General features: G+C 41.8%; 1 long non-coding RNA gene across 1 annotated transcript in view; it reads right to left on the bottom strand.

The window, feature by feature from the left end:
• Positions 1 to 19076, bottom strand: part of LOC130357042 (uncharacterized) — a 55089-nt gene that overhangs the window by 27274 nt on the left and 8739 nt on the right. The window contains exon 2 of the long non-coding RNA XR_008889079.1: positions 12569 to 12643. This is a non-coding gene — a long non-coding RNA (uncharacterized LOC130357042). The remainder of the gene's footprint in view (positions 1 to 12568; positions 12644 to 19076) is intronic.

Below are 19076 nucleotides of genomic sequence, written 5' to 3'. Positions count from 1 at the left end.
ATATAGACTGCAGAATTTAAACAAGGAAATCCACAGGTAATATATGCAGTGTGTAGTCAGTGAGTTTCTCAGAAAAAACTTGCCCCAATTGTGTGGATTAAAGGGGTACTTCGCCCCTAGACATCTTATCCTCTAGCCAAAGTATAGGGCATAAGATGTCAGATCGCGGGGGCCCCGCAGCTTGGATCCCTGCGATCTCTGTGCAGCAGCCAGCGTTTGTATAGAAGGCTGGGTGCGGGCGGCAGCGGTCGTGGTATCAGGGCCATGCCCCCGCTGTCACGCCATGCCCCCTCAATGCAAGTCTATGGGAGCGGGCATGGTATCCGCCACGCCCCATCCCATAGACTAGCATTGAGGGGGCATGGTGTGACGTCACGATGGGGCGTGGTCATGACATCCCAACCCCCACCGCCCGCTCCAAGCATTCGGAACAAAAAGTTCTGAATGCTGGGGCAGTGGAGTACCCCTTTAAATACTGTGGATTCTGTGCTGTGTCCAATGATAGAAAGAAGAAAGTAACTATTTGTGGTATGGTCACACAGAACTAATATTAGGTTTATTGGAAAATTCATAACAAATTTGTAGCATTTCAGTGTGCATACCCTAAACCAGCTTATGTGAACATACACAAGATGTTTATGAACAAGACAATCCATCCATCTGCAGGGTCTCTCTGTGTTTTTGTGTTTCATATCAGGAAGAGCTAAATAGGTATTCCGACATAAGGTAAGAAAAATGCTTCAGAAGCACATGGAATGGCTTACCTCTCTGCTCCAATTCTAAAACCACAATATCCTGATTGTACATGTTGGTGTAGCAGGTGGTCAGAACCACAGTTCCCAGAATGCATTGCTAAAGCTTTCCCTCCGCTTTTCAGTCCTTCCACCCTGCCCACTCCCCTATCTCAGCATTCCTGCCTCTTCCTTGCACAGAGCAGTTGCATAACATCCCATTTCATAGGAGACTATCATACAATTAGTGAGGTTGCAGCACCTGTTATTAATTCCCGGTCTGCTCTTCTGCCTGTGCCATTGTTTAAAGGGGTTCTCTGGAGCTTACACATCTTATCCCCTATCCAAAGGATAGGGGATAAGATGCCTGATCGCGGGAGTCCCGCCGCTGGGGACCCCCTGGATCTTGCACGCGGCACCCTGTTTGTAATCAGTCCCCGGAAGCGTGTTCGCTCCGGGTCTGATTACGGTCGACCACCGGAATAAGATGCCTGCGATCAAGCATCTTATCCTCTATCCTTTGGATAGGGGATAAGATGTAAAAGCACCGGAGAACCCCTTTAAACACACCTTATTCTCCCTTAATATGACAGAAAATTAGTAAAGTAGGCTGTAGGAGCTGGTCAGACAAGATCCAGCCATGCAGAGGGTAGAGGGAGGTAGGTGTCAGGGAGCTGGAGACAACACCACACTGAAAATGAGAGGACACAACTTCCTATCAGGGGTGAATCACATAAAAACATGCTGATGCCAGTACATTTTGTGATAATGCTATATTATTTATATATGTTGGTTTGATAGTCTTATTGAAATAAAATTTTATTAAACTTGAATACCCCTTTACCAAGCACGGAGGGAGAAAATTTGCTTTTGCAGCAGCCAACATAGGAAAAATGACTCAAATTATGCAAGTTACACACAAAGTTTTTCACTGAGTTATATCTAATACACATCTATTACTGTATAAGCAAAGTAACTTGATAGTGTAATGATAGGTAGTTTTTGACAAAAGGCATCATAGGTAGATTTCATTTGTGTGCATAAATTATCACACCTTTTCGCTCCATAATGCCTGCATGCTATCAGGAATATCATTTGCCAATAAACTGAGATAAATGAGAAAAAATATTTAAGTCATTAATTTGCACAGCATGAATAAAAACTGAATAAGCATACAGTAACACGCTTTTCACATCTGCATTGCTAAAATGGTTTTCTCAGCCAAATACTAATAGGCTTGTTAAAGGGTATTTGCTACAGTTTTGGTTTCAAAGTTATCAGTTAATTCTATGAAGAATTTTGGCAGAAACAGAGTATAATATCCACCCTGTTACACCTGATATATGTTACATGACATGATCCAGAAATATCCAAATAGCGCTGGTAGAATGAGAAGCAACAAGTGCTGCGAAGGAAGAGTCCTGTGGGGAACCATCTGTATCCTTTGGCAGAAAGAAGTGAGGGCTCTCTGATCATTTGCATTGAGTGGCGACCAGAGAATTAGAATGTAAAATCAGTCAATAGCATGTGTGGAAACTCCAGAACCCCTGTAAAGAGGAATATTTTGCTCGCTGCATAATATCTGGTGACATCACTCCACATTTGATATGTATGTGCCCTTCCTTACAATTCTTATTGACTTGCTATACATGCCAATAAATAATCAGCTCTAAAACACAAACACCATTTGTGATACTCTGTTGGGGGATGTTCATGCTGTTTGGGGGGCATTTATCAATGGATGTACACAGTTTTTTGGTGTATATCAGGGGCAAAATTTTGCGTAGTTGCCGATTTTGCATCTTTGTATGCTACTTTCTCCTGTGCTCGCATCTCTGCAATAGATAGGAGGATCGCAGCGGATGTCAGGAGTGACACCTGCTGTGATCTGTCCTTAACTGCAAGTACTACTGCTCCCAACATGGAGCACACTCTGCTCTATGCTGGGAGCTGTAGTACCTGCATTAATAGACAGATCATAGCAAGTTGTGAATTGTCTATTAATGCAGGTACTACAGCTCCCAGAATGGACCAGAGTGTGCTCCATGTTGGGAGAAGTAGTGCCTGCAGGTAAGGAAAGATCACAGCAGGTTTCACTCCTGACATCCACTGCTATCATTCTGTATAATGTATAGATGCGAGTGGCGGGCCCCTTTTCTATGGTGCCACTGTAGTATGAATATATCCTGTATAACCATCTGGCCAATCACAGCTCTCTGCGGGAAACCTGAATAAGTGATGTGAATTCTATTCACATCACTGGCCAGCTGGAGTATAGTGCAGAGATACGAGCGCAGGAGAAAGCCGCTCCATCTCTGCAATAGAAAGGACAATCACATTGGGTGTCAGGATCTGTCTATTACTATAGGTACTAGAGCTCCCATCATGGAACAGTCTGTACTACCTAAAAATTTTTAAAAATTTAGAAAAAAAAGTGAAACACACACACACACACACTTTATTAAAATACATTACTAATAAACAGTTGCCACAAATTTATTCGTATCAAATCAATTTTTTTTTTTTAAATCTGGCGAATCAGCCGAATAGAATTTTTCAAAAATTTGCTCCTCTCTAGTTATCATATGTGGCAAATTTTTAGTGCACAACTTTTGCGCAAAGCCTACTTTTGTTGCGCAAACCTGCACCCCAAAAGGACACACAAAAATGTCAGAACCAGAACACAAAGCATGAACCAAGAACACAGAACACAAAGCATAAACCAAGAACACAGAACACAAAGCATAAACCAATTGCTGTAGCTCACTGGTTTCTTTAATTGCACAAATTTATCATGTCCCGTGGTGCGCCTTTTTGGTCAATTTTGAGCAACTGTGCAAACAATACACCAAGCAAACAGGGGTAAAATCTATACTACCTTGCACCAATTTTGAAAAAAGTCCCCCTTTGTGTCTATTTGGAGCCACTTAGTGATTGGGATGTGACTAGTGTGGGTCGGTTGGAATATCACAATAATTTGTTAAATTTGTATATTGAGAAGCTGTGTTCTTATGGTTAAAATAATGTTGTCAGACAAAAATTTTAAAGAGTTGTCTGGTGATAAAAAATGTATCCCCTATCCACAGGATAGGGAATAAGTGTTTAATTGCAGGCGGTCTGACCTCTGGGATCCCCGTGATCTCCAGAATGGCTCCTTTGCAATAAGAGAGAGCGTGTGCTGAAGACGGCATACACTTCATTCCTTTCTATGGGTGCCTCAAAAATACCCAAGTGCTGTACTGAGACATTTCTGGAGCTCCCATAGAAATTAATATAGGCTGGATAATGTGGATAGGGGATAAGTTGTGTTTCGCCGGACAACACATTTAACTTAAGCAAGAGTCATGCTGTGTTTGGGCAAATGTAATATCATTTAAAAATATGTCCTGTCAAACAGGTACAAATATTTTTGTCAATGATTTATCTAAAGAAAGATGTTCACAGCACATTCTATCTAAATATCTAAAATAAAATAAAAATATATCAAATAAATAAATAAAAGAAGAAAAAAGATATTCAGTTGCATTGAAAAGAATAATTGTGTTTACAATACACTTGTATATGACATATAATGGCAACATGCATTGTAAAAAAGCATTGTTAGGAAACTAATCTGGCTAATGATAATCTATAGGCGTGTTAGGTTTATATGTCTAAAGAATCACGAGCCACGTACACTTAAAGTAGTCTAAACACAGTGCAAACTTCTCCTAAAAACTGCTAAACAAAATGATCTATTAAAAGTGCTGACTGTACTTTTGCATATACTTTGCATTCATAACTGCAACTAGTGAATATTTTTATAGCACAACTTGCATATGTCTAGAATGATTGCTCACAGCAGAATAACAAGGATACAGATGTACCATTCACTGCTGCAGTTTAATTCCTGTGTTATGTTCTTTCTCTTATTTCTGCTCTAATAAATGTGTTCATCCGCCTTTGTTTTAACTACAAATGTTTATGCTATGTGCTTTTCTCCCCCTGATTCCGTCATTGTGTCCTTAAAACAATTTATTTATGAGATGCAACTTTATGTTTGAACATACTTTCAATATATATATATATATATATATATATATATATATATACAGCAACCAAGTAGACGCAGCAGCACTCCAGCGTAGTGAAAATAGTGACTTTTATTTATCACCAAGATGCAATAGCGACGTTTCAACCACCTCACGTGGCCGTCCTCAAGCTTGAGGACGGCCACGTGAGGTGGTTGAAACGTCGCTATTGCATCTTGGTGATAAATAAAAGTCACTATTTTCACTACACTGGAGTGCTGCTGCGTCTACTTGGTTGCTGTATCTAATTGGGGCTCGAGGACCAGGGCCCATCCACAGCCTGCACCCACTGCATCTATTCCTGAGTGCTGCTCCACTTGCTTTTCTATATATATATATATATATATATATATATATATATATATATATATGTGTGTGTGTGTGTGTGTGTGTGTGTGTGTGTGTTTTCTTTCTCCAAGGCTATGTTTTTTTACCATTAAAGGGGTACTCTGCTGCTGGGACCTCAGCAATCTCCCGCAGCACCCAGTGTTCTAAACAAATGTCTGGTTCCTGCGGCAGTGGTCATTACCTCACGCCCACGCCCCTCATGATGTCATGCTATGCCCTCTTATTCATGTCTATGGGATGGGGCGTGTCGGCTTCCTCCACGCCCCCTCCCATGGACATGAAGGGGTGTTGTGTGATGTAACAAGGGGGCGTGGCCATGGTGTCCCGATCATGGCTCACGGCTCCGGGCGTTCTGAACAAAAGGTTCAGAATGCTGGAGCACCGGAATACCCCTTTGATGTACTCTATGTAAGTCTATGGGAAAGTGGTTGTCTGCATACAAAATGGGGGAGATTGATCAGAACTTGTCCAGGGAAAAAGTTGACCAGTTGCCCATAGCAACCAATCAGATTGCTTCTTTCATTTTCAGAGGCCCTTTCAAAAATGAAAGAAGCAAGCTGATTGGTTGCTATGGGCAACTGGTCAACTTTTCTTGATACATTGATAAATCTCCCTGAATGGCCCGGATTTACTGGAGTGTCATTTTCTTTGTAGGTTTTTGTCCCCGACAGGTATTTTTTCATGGCATGTACTAATCTTCTTTATGTTTTTCACTTTTCCCTACGTCTTGCTATTTTTTAAATTCTTTTTTTTTTTTTTACAACTGCTCGGGTTTTCACCCTATCCAGTTTTCCAGAGTTCAAATCCACCACATTTTATGTGAGAACATTAGTAAACATTTTGGGATTTTTAAAAGCTGTTGGGGACTTGTCCTTTTCTCAGTGGCTAAACCTGCTTTCCCAGGTGGTCATGCCCCCTTTTTCCGGATTTTCTGAGTAAAGGGAAGAGTTAGTGGGGTTTTTGGATTTTTTGGTGCACGACACATGCAACACCAAAAATACTACAAAATATACTCATACAAGCCTTAGTAAATGAGGCTCAATATGTTAAAAATGTGGATACATTATTGCACACGTGTAAATAGATGACATGTCACTTAGGCTGGGTTCACATGTGTGCAACGTCCGGCACAGTTTCCCTCTGACATGCACTGGAAAGAAACTGTTGCTAGAACTAATCTAATCTGGGACAGTTCACAATCATCCAGCATCTCAATTTTGATGCCGGAAGGTTGGGCACGCCGGAGGACACCGGACAGGGGAACGCAGTAGATGCCGGATGCCATACAACTGATGACAGGTTGTCATCAGTTACGGCATCAGTTGCATTGAGATTTAGGCTGAGTTCACATTTGTCGGATGTTGGAAATATGTGAACCCAGCCTTACTCAGTTACAAAATGCAGTCACAGGTCCTCTTTAATACAATTAAACTTTACAAAGCTCCTTTGACTCCTCTAATTTGTTTTCTTATTCTCCATATGATTTTAATGATTTTGGTCCTATAGTTTACAATATCCCTGGGCCATCTGTTGGAAAAGGAATAGGTTATATAATAGAAAATGATTATGTTACTACCCCTGGTGTCTACTAAAATTGCATGACAAATATGTATAGGGGAGCCTATTGCCATTGTCTATATGAGGCCCTTGTGAATGGGCACTCACAATTACTAGTGATGAGCGGCATATGCCATATTCGAATTTGCGATATTTCGCGAACATATGGACAAATATTCGTCAAAAATTTGCATATTTGTTATATTTATGTGCAAATATATACACATATGCTAAAATCGATGCACATATTCGCGCATATTGAACCCTCCCTAATCTTTATAGGGAACTCATGGGCTAGTGCATTAACTCTGTGATTTTTTGCCCATTGAAACCAATAGGCTCATTGCGGCCTATGGGGATCTCATGGTATGTAAAACTGTAAGATAAGCAGGAGGGTCTCAACAGTACAGTGTGTGGGAGACGGCTGGTGGTTCGAGTCCCGGGGTGGGACAGAGTGTTTTAGTGTTGTTGTTAAACCTTACTCTCCTGGAAAATCTGCTGAGTTGCCCATAGCAACCAATCAGATCGCTTCTTTCATTTTTCACAAGGCCTCTGCAAAATTAAAGAAGCTATCTGATTGGTTGCTATGGGCAACTGGACACTCCTATGGGGGAGATTTATCAGAACCTGTCCAGAGGAAAAGTTTCTGAGTTGCCCATAGCAACCAATCAGATTGCTTCTTTCATTTTTGAAAAGGCCTCTGAAAAATTAGGGGAGCAATCTGATTGGTTGCTATGGGCAATTCAGAAACTTTTTCTCTGGACAGGTTTTGATAAATCTCCATCTATGGGGGAGATTAATCAAAACCAGTGTAGAGGAAGAGTGATGCAGTTGCCCATATCAACCAATCAGATTGCTTCTTTCATTTTTAACAAGGTCTTTAAAAAATGAAAGAAGCAATCTGTTTGGTTGCTATGGGCAACTGGGCTACCTTTACTCTGCACAGGTATTGATAAATATCCCATTCATTCATCCATTCATACCCAGCCTTACACATTACATCCAGTTTCAATTAACCCCAATACCCATATTTGGTACCCCATTAACCTAGTTCCCACGGTTCAAACACTCAGTTAATTGCCACTTGACCTAGTTCCTACGGTTCAAAGGCTTTCTTAATTACCAATTGACCCACATTTGTCAATCACGAGTAAAAAAGTTAAACCACAAAACTGCAACACTCTGTCCAACCCCAGGACTCGAACCACAGAACAGTCTCCCATGGACTGTGCTGCCAAGACCCTCCTGCTTATCTTACAGTTTTTTATACCATGAGATTCCCATAGACCACAATGGGCCTATTGGTTTCAATGGGACAAAAAAATCACAGAGTTAATGCACTAGTGCAGTGGTCTCAAACCTGTGGACCTCCAGATGGTGCAAAACTACAACTCCCAGCATGCATGGACAGCCAACGGCTGTCCGGGCATACTGGGAGTTTTAGTTTTGCAACATCTGGAGTTCCGCAGGTTAGACCACTGCACTAGTCCATTAGTTCCCTATACCATTAAAGAAGGAAGTGCTCAATATTCACGAATATAGTATTAGAGTCTTCTTTACACCACACAATCTGGAACTAGAGAAGGATGATCAGTGATCACTGTGATGTGTACTGTGAAAAAAAAATAAGAATATTCATAATTGAGAAAATATAGTGCTATATTTACAATATTCGCGAATGTGCGATATTAGCGGTTAAAATTTTAATTGCGAATCTTCGCAAGCAACACTAACAATTACTCCAGGGCCACTCTCACGTGACAGTATTTTAGTCATCAATTGACATCAGTTGTTTTTAGGCTAAAAGAAGAACAACAAAAAGAATACTAAACACTAAGGGGGGGGTTCATCAACATCAGTGTATGGTAGAGCTTTTTTTTACCCCTTTCTGCTGCGTGTATTTGTCATTTAGCTGCGCAAAATTTTACTAAACTTGCGCACAGGTCTCTGTGAATCATGTGCAGTAATAGAATCCAGCCCATCTCAGCTTGAAAAAAATATAAGGCAGACTTGTACGTGTGCTCGGAGCTGGTGTATATTTGCACAAAAAAATGACACTTGCGTTCTTTTAGTGCGCCAGAAAAAAAAAAGACGCAGTAAGTAAATTCATGTCTACAGGAAAAACAGCTCTACAGTACACCTGAAAGGTGACATCTTTAGAAAAAGTTCCACCAAAAAGGACGCACGAAAAGAACGCAGGAAATATCCTTGCGTAAGATTTTGCGCAAGAAAATACACCTAAAATTACTCTATATAGATTGATGAATCCCCCCCTAAAAGAAGAAATAAAAAAAAACTATAGTGAATATAGTGAAAAGATACCCACATTCCCCATGTTTAAGTCTTAGTTTTGATTTAGAATAGTTTCATAGTATGACTGTGTCAATGTAGCCAAGAGCTGCAAAATAGCAGCGCTGATCAATAACCTCATCAGATCCCATACCAGTCTCACATTATTATTATTAATAATAATTGATCTTTTCTGTGGAAATCTTAAGGCTCAGCCACATTCTATCAACAGATAAATATAGAGCAGAAGTGTCGGAGTTAGTTGAGCATCAGGATAAGTATTTCAAATCAGTGATAATAAAAACATCAGCAGGACTCATTTATGACCTCCCACTGGCAGGTACTTTACCTTAGTTGCTGAAATTATATTGAATAACAATGAATGAAGAGGCTGATCTCACGGAAGAACAGAGTTTACAAGTTGTGAAAGTAGATATAATTGCATAATGACTCTCCTACAGAAGGTAGCGATAATTGTCACGACGCCGATGGTATCAGTATAAGTCTACATAACTATTACAGCAACTTATTTTGTGGCTTTAATTGCTTTAAAAAACATTCTTTGGTGCATGCATTTTGATGTAATCTTTGTGACGTTTTTCAGTTCAATCTATTTGCAACATTCTTTTTCTGCCATTTCTCTAATCCAAAAAAGTATGGAAAAACTGAAGGAAAAAAAAACTATCTCTGTATTTTTTCTATAACCTTTGTTTATACACCAATTTTCTTGAAAATATTTTTTTCCAAGATAATCGGTGCATGGTTTAAAATATGCACCAAATTCTAGGCTGAGGAAACCCAGTTTAATAGAAAATCTCTATGGTTATAGAAATTTGTGTCATTAGACAGACTTATCATCACTGCACTGACAAACTCAGATCTGGTGCATCTCTATTTACTGTTAAAGGGTAGCTCCCACCATCCTATTTTTTTTTCTGTCCCTGCCTATTGCCAATCTATCCCTAACCCCCTCCCTGCTTTTAATTTTTATTTTTACTATATAAAAAATGCCTTTTGTCTGCCTGGCAGTGTGCTCACTACCAGGCAGACTTCCCCCTCAGGCACCATGTCACTGATGCCTGCTGGGGGGGACTTCCGCCCTTAGTTCATCTACACAGGGTGCCTCCAGCTGTTTCACCACTACAACTCACAGCTTGCCCTGACATCTATTGGCTGTCAGGGCATGCTGGGAGTTGTAGTATTGAAACAGCTGGAGGCACCCTGTGTAGATAAACTATTAGTTAGTTACATGCGGCGCTAGCCCGTCCCCTCCGTCTCCCTCCCCCCGCATACCCCCTTCCCTCATTACACTTACTGCAGAGTCCGGCAGCGGGCGTGTAGGGACAGCGGCGGTGACGAGGCGGCGGCGATGTGCGGGAGGAGTGGCCTCCCAGCCAGTGGCCGGGGAGCCAAAGCGCTCGCTCCCTGCCTGTCTGATTGACAGGCCGGGAGCCAGCGCAGGCTGAATGAAAAAGGACCGATGCCCGGCCACATCAGTCCTTTTTCAGGCGTGCCGTCACGCCAGGCTGCAGCCGGCCACTAGGAGGGAGACCCCTAGTGGCCGGTTTTCAAATGTAAATTAATGCATTTTAATAAAAAAAAAAAAAATAATAAAAGTATATTAGAGATATGTTGTAGTACATAAGTACTACAACATATCAAAAAATAAAGTTGGTGACAGTGTCCATTTAAGACCAATATATTTTCAACATCAATTAAATCTTATCTACAAAAAAATCAACAGCAATATTGAAATTTTTAGATGGCTGCAAAGACGCATCCACATGTTTTACATATTTGTGTGCAGAGGCAACCATTAATGTACGTAGCGCACATTAATGTATAAAAATGTGGAATCAAATGATGCCACAACTGATGACAAGTTGTCATCAGTTGTATGGCATCCAGTGTCCATTGTTTCTGTCCGGGGCCCTCCAGCATGTCCAACCATCCAGGGTCAAAATTGAGATGCTTGATGATTTTGAACTGTCCCATTGTTAGGATTCGGCTAGCTGGATGTGGATCCACTGTGTCAGCGAGGGATTGGCGTGGACCGTGTCGGTGGACCGGTTCTAGGGTTGCTACTGGTATTCACCAGAGCCCGCTGCAAAGCGGGATGGTCTTGCTGCAGCGGTAGCAACCAGGTCGTATCCACGGCAAAGGCTCAACCTCGCTGACTGCTGAGAAGGCGTGGGACAGAAGGACTAGACAGAGGCAAGGTCAGACGTAGCAGAAGGTCGAGGCAGGCGGCAAGGTTCGTAGTCAATGAGGATAGCAGAAGATCTGGAACACAGGCTTTGGACAACACTAACGCTTTCTCTGGCACAAGGCAACAAGATCCGGCAAGGAAGTCAAGGGGAAGTGAGGTTATATGGACAGGGAGCAGGTGGAAGCTAATTTAGACTGATTGGGCCAGGCACCAATCATTGGTGCACTGGCCCTATAAATCTTAGAGAGCTGGCGCACGCGCACCCTAGAGAATGGAGCCGCGCGCGCCAGAACATGACAGCCGGGGACCGGGACGGGAAAGTGAGTTGGGATGCGATTCGCGAGCGGGCGCGTCCCGCTATACGAATCGCATCCCTGGCGGCAGTGTCAGTGAAGCGCTCCCGGTCAGCGGGTCTGACCAGGGCGCTGCAGAGAGAGGAACGCCGCGAGCGCTCCGGGGAGGAGCAGGGACCCGGAGCGCTCGGCGTAACACCCATTGAAATAAATGGGATCAGTTCTAGCATCAGATCAGAGGGAAAATTTGCCAAACAACTAATATATGTGAACCCAGCCTAACAAAAAAGTTGTCTGGGCCAGCACATACACTCCAATTAAAACTTCCTTTTTTTATTGAAAAACATGCTTAATAGCCATAGGCTACTAATATTGACCTCTGCAGGCCCAAAATGTGCTAGCTTGCTTTTGATGTGTTTCTGATATGTTTTGATTTTGCTTTTGTATACTTTGGACTCTTTATTTCTTTTTTCTTTTTTTTTTTTTCCACATAAAGAAAGACATTTTAATTGGAATGTATGTGCTGGCCCAGACACCTTCCTTGTCATTATAGTGGTCTGCATCTAAGGGGGTGAAGTGGTTGGTTATATGCACCGTGTCTACATGTGATATAAACCTTTTCTTCATTTTAAGAGTAGCGTATGAAATGCTTAATAAATCTCCCCATAATATATAAAATTGGAGCATTGTTTGGTAAACATTCAGAAAAGTGAATATCATGGGGTTTAAGCCATTGACTAACCACACCTAAATGTGTAATTTCCAGTAAGGTTACTGCATTAGCATTCTAGCCTGGCACATAAGAAGGTACACTTGTTATCTGCTTTACACTTTAATGATTCTATAGGGAATAATTAAGTCATATTAAACCACTGAGCTTCAGCTGAAATTCTTCTATTAGCTCCACAAGTCTTATCTTGTGCCGGGAACTATCATGTTGGTCTGTCTAACACGGCTGTAAATTGCAAACTTCTGTATAATGCAAGTGCTTTGTAAAAGCTGTAACTGCAACACAAAGTACTTTCAACGCTTTCCAGCTTTATAATTATATTTTGTATATAATAGTTTTACCTTGTACTTTGCATCTTGAAAACTGATTTCTATTAAGAGACATGTTCTTTTTGCAGTCAGTGTCTTCATAGTTCACTAATGAATAAAGGGTGAAAATTAGATACTGGGAAATATACAAACTTTTTAGTTTCAATAGGATATAAAGAACCAACCAAAAATGAGGAAACAGATTTGTATTTCCTTACATTTTTCTAATTTTCTCTGAAGATGAACTTAAAACACATGTCCCTACCAACAACAAATCAGCACAAAATCAGACTGTCCTTTTTTTTTAGACCTTTGGGATTCATTATTTGATTCGATTTTCCCACCAAAAAAAAAAAGCCTGGTACATTGGAGGGGCTAGTAAAACTCTAAAGTGGTATACAGAGTTTGTCATTTTTATTTGAAAAATTAAGTAAAACGGGCCTGTTGGTTCTTCATATTCTGACCTTTAAAGGGGTTCTCCGGTGCTTGCACATCTTACCCCCTATCCAAAGGATAGGGGATAAGATGCCTGATCGTGGGAGTCCCGCAGCTGGGGATGCCCACGATCATGCATGCGGCACCCCGTTTGTAATGAGTCCCCGGAGCGTGTTCGTTCCGGGTCTGATTACGGGCGACTACAGGGCCGGCGGCATGTGACGTCACGCCTCCGCCCTCGTGTGACGTCATGGGGATAAGGGGATAAGATGTGTAAGCACCGGAGAACCCCTTCAAACACTCCACAGGATTCAAACATTATTGGTCTTCTTTCAATGTCCAATCTGTTAGTTATTTGGACAAGCCTAAATTCTCTGTTGCTCTCTGACCCATCCACAAAAGTTCTACCCCCCAAAAAAAGTATCCCTACCTTACAAAGAATTTGCCCTACAATAAAGCTATCCCCTTCTCTGTGCTGTCCTTTTTACACTTCCCATTGTGTCTGCCGTTTGATATCAGTTTTATTAAAATATGTCATACAAGTTAAACCTACGTTTTTTTTTGCTTGTTGTTGCAGCAGTTATGTTGTAATTCATATCAGTAAGGCTTCGCATGGAGAAGATGAAGTATCACACATTTCCCCTGGCTTCTTTGAAATTTCTTCTAATCAGTCTAAGTGTATCATAAATAACCTCTCTGGACATGTCTGAGACATCAGGGAGGGATCATTGAATTTTTTAATTTAACTTAGTAGTCGTAATATTCAACATGAGCATTTTTTGATGCTTTTTGATGCTTTTTTTTTTTCAAATAGCTATTGGGATGGAGAATCCATTCAACAGATGTTTTTCTCCAATAATGGTGCCACAAAAACACTTCGTGTTCACTGTCCGACTTTTTGATGCCGCTTCTTAAAGTTCTTACTATGGACATTCAAAGAACACATAATGGATCATGCAACTAGCTGAATGAAAAAAATATATATACAGTTTTAGAGGGGCTCAATCAATCTCAACATTGCCTAAATCAGATTTCTCCAGGATGTAGATAGGTAAGCTTTAGCATTATGACTCTCTTGATGTGATCTTCAAATCCCATTATGTCAAGGCAGAGGGAAGATGAATGCATTCATGCACAATATGAAATCTCTTGAAATGCTTTCACATGGGAAAGCACCAGAAGATGAAGGCTTGCTCCAAATACATACTATCAACATATATCTATATCAAAATGGTGAAATATATCTCTGCAGCCGACCATCTCATCCAGCTTACAGAAGTTTCTTTTGACTTGTTCCATTGAAATCTCGAGATTATGATATGAAAGTTGCCCTTCAGTATGTTATTTAGAGAAAGAAAAAAATAATAATAACTAAATAAATATATACAATAATAAGTAGGACCTGAGCCAACAAGAAAATTTTGAAGAACCTGCTAAATAAAATAACACCAGGCTGACACCAGGCAGCCCAATTTAGAGATGCTGGATGATTGTGTACTGTCCTATTGAAATGAATGGGACGAGTTCAAGCATCAGTTTCCCACCCGTGCACACCGGATGGAAACAATGCCGGACGTCTGATATATGTGAATCCAGCCTAAGGGCAGCAGCCAGAACGAATGAATGAGTCTAGAGATGTACTTCATGTTACTTTAGATTTCTTGTAGACACTGTAGCTAACTTATGGTCACATTGTCAACATGATAAGATCAACTACAATGTGCCTGCCGCTGCGGGCTATTCTCCCAACCGTCCCGGATCCGGCGGGACATTCCTGCTTTTGCGGTAATGTCCCGCCGTCCTGGAATAGCCCCCTCATGTCCCTCATTTTACTGTATGTGTCAACTGCGGCACATACAGTTAAATGTGGCACTCAATGGAAAGTTTGACAGGGTGAAGAGCCATTGGCTCTTACTGTGAGGGGGACCCACTATGTGGGACCCTGCTGCTACTACCTACTGGGGGGGGGGTGGGCTGCTTCTTCCTATCGGGGAAGCTCTGCTGCTACCTATTATGGGGAAAACTCTGCTCCTGCCTACTATGGTGGAAACTCTGCTGCTACCTATTATGGGGGAAACTCTGATGCTGCCTACTATGGGGGAAACTCTGCTGCTTCCTACTTTGGGGGAAACACTGCTGTCTACTGGGAGGGCTGCTTCTTATTATAGGGGAAACTCTGCTGCTACCTATTATGGGGGAAACTCTGTTGCTGCAACTATGAGGAGACTGCTACAACTATTTAGCAAACTGCTGCCTACTATGGGGGACCTCTGCCTATAATGGGGGAAACTGTTGCCTATTATGGGGGTATTTGCTGTGGGGGGCTATCTACAACGTTCCTGCCTAGCAAATATAGGAGGCTATGTACTACCTACAAGCTATTATGAAGACTTACCACCAAGCTACCTACTACCTTCATAAGAGAGTTTTCATACAGGGGACAGCTATCTGAGGAATTTACCTATCGAGGCAACTCTCTCTGGGGGCCTTAACTACTTGGGGCACCTATGTGATGGGGTTACTACCTGAAGGGACCTGTGTGCTTACTGGAGCATCCTAACTATGCAATGGGAGGGAATTTCTGACTACTAAGGGGGGAATTATTAGAGTTTGTGGCATTATAGTTGTTGAAAAAGCTGCAGAGCTGAAAATTTGTTTTTTCAGCCATGTTCTCCAGAGAGGAGTGGTAGCCAGAATAAATCATCATGGCTTCTGAGCTAGAGGAAAGGAAAGGAAAGTGAACAACTCCGATCAGAGAAGACGTCACCTGATATAACTGTATGTAATCTCTTATATGGTCTGTAGTGGAAATGATGGGGGTAGTTGTCAGTCACCTGATATAACTATGTAATCACTTATATGGTCTGTAGTGGTAATGATGGGGGTTGTTGTCAGTCTGTCAGTATAGAACAATATTATTGCTGTTAAAGATGTATTCCCACTCTGTAGCTGCAGGCGTGGTTAGGGTGTAATTGAGGGTGGGGTTAGGGCGTGACTGAAGGTGGGGTTAGGGCATGGCAACGGGTGTGGTTAGAGGACTGGCTTGTCTCTCTATGCTTTCAGCAAAAGTTGGGAGGTATGCTGTTCTAAAGTGGCGCCGCAGCCTTTAAAACAATGAGCCTGTGGTCGGGACTGACGGGGGATGTCGCGCAAGTGATGTTCCTTCGCAGAATCACGCAGGAGACCACGTATGGCGTCGGTCGGTCAGTCAGGGAGGAGGGGGGGGAGGGGAAAAATTGCTTGCCCAGGGTCCGATCAAAATTAAAGACGGCCATGACTAATCATATGAAATACCTTCGTCTTTACATAGTTGAATGTGCTGACTGGATATGGAGTCACATTCAAAATCAAAGTGGAAAACCACACTACAGGCTGATCCAACTTTGATGTTATGTCCTTAAAACAAGTCAACATGAGCCTCCGTGGTGTGTGTGGCCTCAACGTGCCTATATGACCTCCCTACAATGCCTGGGCATGCTCCTAATGAAGTGGAGGATGGTCTCCTGATGGATGTCCTCCCAGACCTGGACTAAAGCATCTTCCAACTCCTGGACAGTCTGTGGTGCAACATGGCTTTGGTGGATGGAGCAAGACATGATGTCCCATATGTGTTCAATCGGATTCAGGTCTGGAGAACGGGCGGGCCAGTCCATAGCCTCAATGCCTTACTCTTGCAGGAACTGGTGACACACTCCAGCCACATGAGGTCTAGCATTGTCTTGCATTAGGAGGCACCAGGGCCAACCACACCAGCATATGGTCTCACATGGGGTCTAAGGATCTCATCTCGGTACCTAATGGCAGTCAGGCTACCTCTAGCAAGCACATGGAGGGCTATGCAACCCCCAAAGAAATTCCACCCTACACCATTACTGACTCAGCTCCAAACTGGCCATGCTAGAGGATGTTGCAGGCGGCAGAACGTTCTCCACGGCGTCTCCAGACTCTGTCACGTCAGTCACATGTGCTCAGTGTGAACCTGTTTCATCTGTGATGGGCTCAAGCCGCAGGAGGCGAATTTGCCAATCTTTGTGTTCTTTGGCAAATGCCAAACGTCCTACATGGTGTTGGGCTGTAAGCACAACCCCCATTTGTGGATGTCGGGCTCTCATACCCTCCACATGGAGTATGTTTCTGACTGTTAGAGTGGACACATGCACATTTTTGGCCTTCTGGAGGTGATTTTGCAGGGCTCTGGCAGTGCTCCTCCTGCTCCTCCTTGCACAAAGGCGGAGGTAGCTGTCCTTCTGCTGGGTTGTTGCCCTCCTACGGCCTCCTCCACATCTACTGATGTACTGGCCTGTCTCCTGGTAGTGACTCCATGCTCTGGACACTATGCTGACAGACATAGCAAACCTTCTTGCCACAGCTCGCATTGATGTGCCTTCCTGGATGAGCTGCACTATCTGAGCCACTTGTGTGGGTTGTAGACTCTGTCTCATGCTACCACTAGAGTAAAAGCACTGCTAGCATTCAAAAGTGACCAAAACATCAGCCAGAAAGGGAACTGAGAAGTGGTCTGTGGTCACCACCTGCAGAGCCACTCTATTATTGGGGTGTCTTGCTAATTGCTAGTGTTGAGCTGCATAGGCTATATTCGAATTTGCGATATTTCGTCATATATTCGCTAAATTAGCATATTCTTAATATTCACATTTATTTTCGCATATGCTATATACTGTGACGGCTGCTTTAACTAGCATTTCGCTCCCCTCTACATGTTTCGATGCATCCACATCATCTTCAGGAGGAACATTAGGAAAACACTCCTAAAACAAGGCCGACTGCCATATTTACAGCATTGGAGTACTGCAGAACCCAATGTTCATACTTTACAATTGACATTGTGTCATTTGGACCTATTATGCTGATACATAACTGTGACGACAGCTAGTTTTTATTTCACTTATCTGTCACTTCACCAATTACTATATTTTATATAGGGATCCAATAAAAGTTAAGTTTTAGGGACATTTTTCCAAGGGGATTTTGTGCAGTGGGCCTTAGGGCCCAGGGTTTTGCTTTCTTGCATGGTGCACATCTTTTAAGCTTTAAGTCAGTTAATAATCTCTGTAGTGCTCTTTTGTGGTTATTACCTTATGTGCTTTTTTCTCGCCCCTAAGAATACACCCTTGGTTCACTGAAAGTTATTCAGCAGACCATGACATGCCTTACAATGATTAATTTTGCTGTCATTTGTCTGTTCTATAGATCTGAGCCCAAAGTGATTGTTTTTAAAGTTTAATCAAGGTAAAAATGCTTTACTATAATTTTACTTTGGTTGAGGAAAAAGCAATATAAAACCATATCCATATATAGTTACAGATATAAAGATCGTAGCATTGATTCATCAGGGGTGAAATTTGAATTTTGCAGAACAGATTGAAAATAGGGTTAGTCATTCATAAGTAATGATAAGTCCGTGATGGTCCAGCCATGAAAGCATTTTATGTACCTTTTTAATTGTCAGGCTTTTATGATGAAGATATTGTATGTGTTCGGTGTATTAACAAAAAATGAAGTATAAAGTACATAAGCCCAGGCACTGAAAATCCAGTAAAAGCTGAAATAATAGTGATTATTATCATTATAGATCTTATCAAAAGTTTTAATTAATAAATAATTTGACAGTTAGTTGCAGATTTAACTGTTCACCTTCCAATTATTCAAACTACACTTCCCGTTGATATGTTGAGTTCATGTGTGTATTTTCCTGTTATTCTTGTTACTATTCTTTTACTGTCATATTTTTTAGTGGTGTCGATTGTTTTATCCCAGTTGCGGCTCTGATTGTGCATTTAGACCGTTTGCTTATAGTCAATGCACATTTGGCATCTCATTGCCACTAAAAGGATCAAAGCATTTAAGATCAGTGAATGTCCTGTGTTTTATCCCCTGATGATTCAAACATTTTAGAGGGAAAATGTGTTGGGATGTTAGGTTTTTCACAGTAATTGTGTATGTGCAGTCATTAACTTGTTTTGTTTCATTTACCCTTTTTTGGGACCTCTTCATAACGAGTGAGAGAAATTCTAGAAGCTTTGCCAGCAGTATCTGTGATCATTATTTTCAGTGATTTCATTCTAGATGCTCCTAACCTCAGCCA

The sequence above is a fragment of the Hyla sarda genome, chromosome 2, assembly GCF_029499605.1.
Source record: "Hyla sarda isolate aHylSar1 chromosome 2, aHylSar1.hap1, whole genome shotgun sequence".
Lineage (NCBI taxonomy): Eukaryota > Metazoa > Chordata > Amphibia > Anura > Hylidae > Hyla > Hyla sarda.
The sequence above is the reverse complement of the archived record's forward strand: the minus strand, read 5'-3'. Positions and strand labels throughout refer to the sequence as shown.